This window comes from Pangasianodon hypophthalmus, chromosome 12, assembly GCF_027358585.1.
Source record: "Pangasianodon hypophthalmus isolate fPanHyp1 chromosome 12, fPanHyp1.pri, whole genome shotgun sequence".
NCBI classification, from domain to species: domain Eukaryota; kingdom Metazoa; phylum Chordata; class Actinopteri; order Siluriformes; family Pangasiidae; genus Pangasianodon; species Pangasianodon hypophthalmus.
In genome coordinates, this window is record NC_069721.1 from 6,716,096 (window position 1) to 6,721,095 (window position 5,000).

The following is a 5,000-nucleotide window of genomic DNA, read 5'->3' on the forward strand; positions in this document are numbered from 1 at the left end:
GTGCAGGGGGTTTGGCTCGTTGGTCTAGGGGTATGATTCTCGCTTTGGGTGCGAGAGGTCCCGGGTTCAAATCCCGGACGAGCCCAGGTTTTACGTCGAATAGGCTACCTCTGGGTGGTTAAAACTAAAGGAACCCTTGGCTACTATCTACTTGGTTCTAGCTTGGCTGTGTGGTTCTCGAGAGGTCCCAAAAGGTTCAAATCCCTACTGAGCCCTTGCTTTTCTGTCATCTTGTCCTTCTGTAACCGAGGGCCACGTTGCTCGGACACCAGTCACCACGACCAAGCTTCCCGTCATCGTTAGTCCAAAGCCATCTTGTGACGTCCAACAGTCCAACAGTCCAGCTCTGATAAAGGAGCTTGTTGATGCTAGTCTGTTTATCACAAAAGCCCCTTTTCTGGCAATCCACGCTTTCAGGTTTAGTCTATCTTTGATATAGTTACTTGGAGTACCAACTTTGGCGGTGAAAACCAGCAAACCCTCCATGTCACCAACCAAGCTTCACCACATAGTTAGTCGATTGCTGGGCGAAACCATCTTGTGATGTGACGAGTCCATCTCATAATAAGCAACGCATTGATACTAGACTGCTTATCAGAAAGGCCCTTTTTCAAGGAATGCAAGTATCAGGAGAAATCATTTTCAGCCCTGGTCCAATATAGGAAAAATGGAGGATCTTGCACACAGATCATTCCGAGTTCCTGACACTTAATATTGACTTCCTTTGAGTTCTTTGGCTCGTGCCAGGAATTGTCCTTCTCTCAGTAAAAACAACCTCATTGAGACTAAATCAGTCTGCAAAAACGCTGTTTACGGATTTCTCCTTTCCAGCAGAATGTTGTTGATGGAGTTATTGCAGCAGTAATAAATCGTGGTTAAATGAACAAAGGATTTTCTCGCTAGATATCATAGCCGATAGCTTGTTGCGACTCTCTGGGGAATCACAAACCCTGCTTCGGAATATCTCCCAACACAATTTCCTTATACCCCTGTTTGAATAGAGCGAAAGCAGTAAAGCCAGACAGTTTGCTGAAGAACACATGGGTGACTTGTACCTTATTTCACCTTAATATTTTGTGCAACCATCTGAAAAGTTTAGCATGAACCTGCAGAACCGTATATACATACAGAAAGTCCAGGGGTGCAGCAACTGGCACGTGCAGGGGGTTTGGCTCGTTGGTCTAGGGGTATGATTCTCGCTTTGGGTGCGAGAGGTCCCGGGTTCAAATCCCGGACGAGCCCAGGTTTTACGTCGAATAGGCTACCTCTGGGTGGTTAAAACTAAAGGAACCCTTGGCTACTGTCTACTTGGTTCTAGCTTGGCTGTGTGGTTCTCGAGAGGTCCCAAAAGGTTCAAATCCCTACTGAGCCCTTGCTTTTCTGTCATCTTGTCCTTCTGTAACCGAGGGCCACGTTGCTCGGACACCAGTCACCACGACCAAGCTTCCCGTCATCGTTAGTCCAAAGCCATCTTGTGACGTCCAACAGTCCAGCTCTGATAAAGGAGCTTGTTGATGCTAGTCTGTTTATCACAAAAGCCCCTTTTCTGGCAATCCACGCTTTCAGGTTTAGTCTACCTTTGATATAGTTACTTGGAGTACCAACTTTGGCGGTGAAAACCAGCAAACCCTCCACGTCACCAACCAAGCTTCACCACATAGTTAGTCGATTGCTGGGCGAAACCATCTTGTGATGTGACGAGTCCATCTCAGAACAAGCAACGCATTGGTACTAGACTGCTTATCAGAAAGGCCCTTTTTCAAGGAATGCAAGTTTCAGGAGAAATCATTTTCAGCCCTGGTCCAATATAGGAAAAATGGAGGATCTTGCACACAGATCATTCCGAGTTCCTGACACTTAATATTGACTTCCTTTGAGTTCTTTGGCTCGTGCCAGGAATTGTCTGGGCTCAGAATGTTGTTGATGGAGTTATTGCAGCGGTAATAAATCGTGGTTAAATGAACAAAGGATTTTCTCGCTAGATATCATAGCCGATAGCTTGTTGCGACTCTCTGGGGAATCACAAACCCTGCTTCGGAATATCTCCCAACACAATTTCCTTATACCCCTGTTTGAATAGAGCGAAAGCAGTAAAGCCAGACAGTTTGCTGAAGAACACATGGGTGACTTGTACCTTATTTCACCTTAATATTTTGTGCAACCATCTGAAAAGTTTAGCATGAACCTGCAGAACTGTATATACATACAGAAAGTCAAGGGGTGCAGCAACTGGCATGCGCCGGGGGTTTGGCTCGTTGGTCTAGGGGTATGATTCTCGCTTTGGGTGCGAGAGGTCCCGGGTTCAAATCCCGGATGAGCCCAGGTTTTACGTCGAATAGGCTACCTCTGGGTGGTTAAAACTAAAGGAACCCTTGGCTACTGTCTACTTGGTTCTAGCTTGGCTGTGTGGTTCTCGAGAGGTCCCAAAAGGTTCAAATCCCTGCTGAGCCCTTGCTTTTCTGTCATCTTGTCCTTCTGTAACCGAGGGCCACGTTGCTCGGACACCAGTCACCACGACCAAGCTTCCCGTCATCGTTAGTCCAAAGCCATCTTGTGACGTCCAACAGTCCAACAGTCCAGCTCTGATAAAGGAGCTTGTTGATGCTAGTCTGTTTATCACAAAAGCCCCTTTTCTGGCAATCCACCCTTTCAGGTTTAGTCTACCTTTGATATAGTTACTTGGAGTACCAACTTTGGCGGTGAAAACCAGCAAACCCTCCACGTCACCAACCAAGCTTCACCACATAGTTAGTCGATTGCTGGGCGAAACCATCTTGTGATGTGACGAGTCCATCTCAGAACAAGCAACGCATTGGTACTAGACTGCTTATCAGAAAGGCCCTTGTTCAAGGAATGCAAGTTTCAGGAGAAATCATTTTCAGCCCTGGTCCAATATAGGAAAAATGGAGGATCTTGCACACAGATCATTCCGAGTTCCTGACACTTAATATTGACTTCCTTTGAGTTCTTTGGCTCGTGCCAGGAATTGTCTGGGCTCAGAATGTTGTTGATGGAGTTATTGCAGCGGTAATAAATCGTGGTTAAATGAACAAAGGATTTTCTCGCTAGATATCATAGCCGATAGCTTGTTGCGACTCTCTGGGGAATCACAAACCCTGCTTCGGAATATCTCCCAACACAATTTCCTTATACCCCTGTTTGAATAGAGCGAAAGCAGTAAAGCCAGACAGTTTGCTGAAGAACACATGGGTGACTTGTACCTTATTTCACCTTAATATTTTGTGCAACCATCTGAAAAGTTTAGCATGAACCTGCAGAACTGTATATACATACAGAAAGTCAAGGGGTGCAGCAACTGGCATGCGCCGGGGGTTTGGCTCGTTGGTCTAGGGGTATGATTCTCGCTTTGGGTGCGAGAGGTCCCGGGTTCAAATCCCGGACGAGCCCAGGTTTTACGTCGAATAGGCTACCTCTGGGTGGTTAAAACTAAAGGAACCCTTGGCTACTGTCTACTTGGTTCTAGCTTGGCTGTGTGGTTCTCGAGAGGTCCCAAAAGGTTCAAATCCCTGCTGAGCCCTTGCTTTTCTGTCATCTTGTCCTTCTGTAACCGAGGGCCACGTTGCTCGGACACCAGTCACCACGACCAAGCTTCCCGTCATCGTTAGTCCAAAGCCATCTTGTGACGTCCAACAGTCCAACAGTCCAGCTCTGATAAAGGAGCTTGTTGATGCTAGTCTGTTTATCACAAAAGCCCCTTTTCTGGCAATCCACCCTTTCAGGTTTAGTCTACCTTTGATATAGTTACTTGGAGTACCAACTTTGGCGGTGAAAACCAGCAAACCCTCCACGTCACCAACCAAGCTTCACCACATAGTTAGTCGATTGCTGGGCGAAACCATCTTGTGATGTGACGAGTCCATCTCAGAACAAGCAACGCATTGGTACTAGACTGCTTATCAGAAAGGCCCTTTTTCAAGGAATGCAAGTTTCAGGAGAAATCATTTTCAGCCCTGGTCCAATATAGGAAAAATGGAGGATCTTGCACACAGATCATTCCGAGTTCCTGACACTTAATATTGACTTCCTTTGAGTTCTTTGGCTCGTGCCAGGAATTGTCTGGGCTCAGAATGTTGTTGATGGAGTTATTGCAGCGGTAATAAATCGTGGTTAAATGAACAAAGGATTTTCTCGCTAGATATCATAGCCGATAGCTTGTTGCGACTCTCTGGGGAATCACAAACCCTGCTTCGGAATATCTCCCAACACAATTTCCTTATACCCCTGTTTGAATAGAGCGAAAGCAGTAAAGCCAGACAGTTTGCTGAAGAACACATGGGTGACTTGTACCTTATTTCACCTTAATATTTTGTGCAACCATCTGAAAAGTTTAGCATGAACCTGCAGAACTGTATATACATACAGAAAGTCAAGGGGTGCAGCAACTGGCATGCGCCGGGGGTTTGGCTCGTTGGTCTAGGGGTATGATTCTCGCTTTGGGTGCGAGAGGTCCCGGGTTCAAATCCCGGACGAGCCCAGGTTTTACGTCGAATAGGCTACCTCTGGGTGGTTAAAACTAAAGGAACCCTTGGCTACTGTCTACTTGGTTCTAGCTTGGCTGTGTGGTTCTCGAGAGGTCCCAAAAGGTTCAAATCCCTGCTGAGCCCTTGCTTTTCTGTCATCTTGTCCTTCTGCAACCGAGGGCCACGTTGCTCGGACACCAGTCACCACGACCAAGCTTCCCGTCATCGTTAGTCCAAAGCCATCTTGTGACGTCCAACAGTCCAACAGTCCAGCTCTGATAAAGGAGCTTGTTGATGCTAGTCTGTTTATCACAAAAGCCCCTTTTCTGGCAATCCACCCTTTCAGGTTTAGTCTACCTTTGATATAGTTACTTGGAGTACCAACTTTGGCGGTGAAAACCAGCAAACCCTCCACGTCACCAACCAAGCTTCACCACATAGTTAGTCGATTGCTGGGCGAAACCATCTTGTGATGTGACGAGTCCATCTCAGAACAAGCAACGCATTGGTACTAGACTG

The 5,000-nt window shown here is 46.6% G+C and overlaps 5 non-coding genes across 5 annotated transcripts; all 5 read left to right on the forward strand.

Annotated features, from left to right (window-relative positions):
• Nucleotides 1–13: 13 nt before the first annotated feature.
• Nucleotides 14–85, forward strand: trnap-ugg (transfer RNA proline (anticodon UGG)). The gene has a single exon. It is a non-coding gene; the product is annotated as a tRNA-Pro (tRNA).
• Nucleotides 86–1,170: 1,085 nt separating this feature from the next.
• Nucleotides 1,171–1,242, forward strand: trnap-agg (transfer RNA proline (anticodon AGG)). Its single transcript has one exon. It is a non-coding gene; the product is annotated as a tRNA-Pro (tRNA).
• A 1,007-nt stretch (nt 1,243–2,249) lies between these two features.
• Nucleotides 2,250–2,321, forward strand: trnap-agg (transfer RNA proline (anticodon AGG)). Its single transcript has one exon. It is a non-coding gene; the product is annotated as a tRNA-Pro (tRNA).
• A 1,015-nt stretch (nt 2,322–3,336) lies between these two features.
• Nucleotides 3,337–3,408, forward strand: trnap-agg (transfer RNA proline (anticodon AGG)). Its single transcript has one exon. It is a non-coding gene; the product is annotated as a tRNA-Pro (tRNA).
• Nucleotides 3,409–4,423: 1,015 nt separating this feature from the next.
• Nucleotides 4,424–4,495, forward strand: trnap-ugg (transfer RNA proline (anticodon UGG)). Its single transcript has one exon. It is a non-coding gene; the product is annotated as a tRNA-Pro (tRNA).
• Nucleotides 4,496–5,000: the final 505 nt, after the last annotated feature.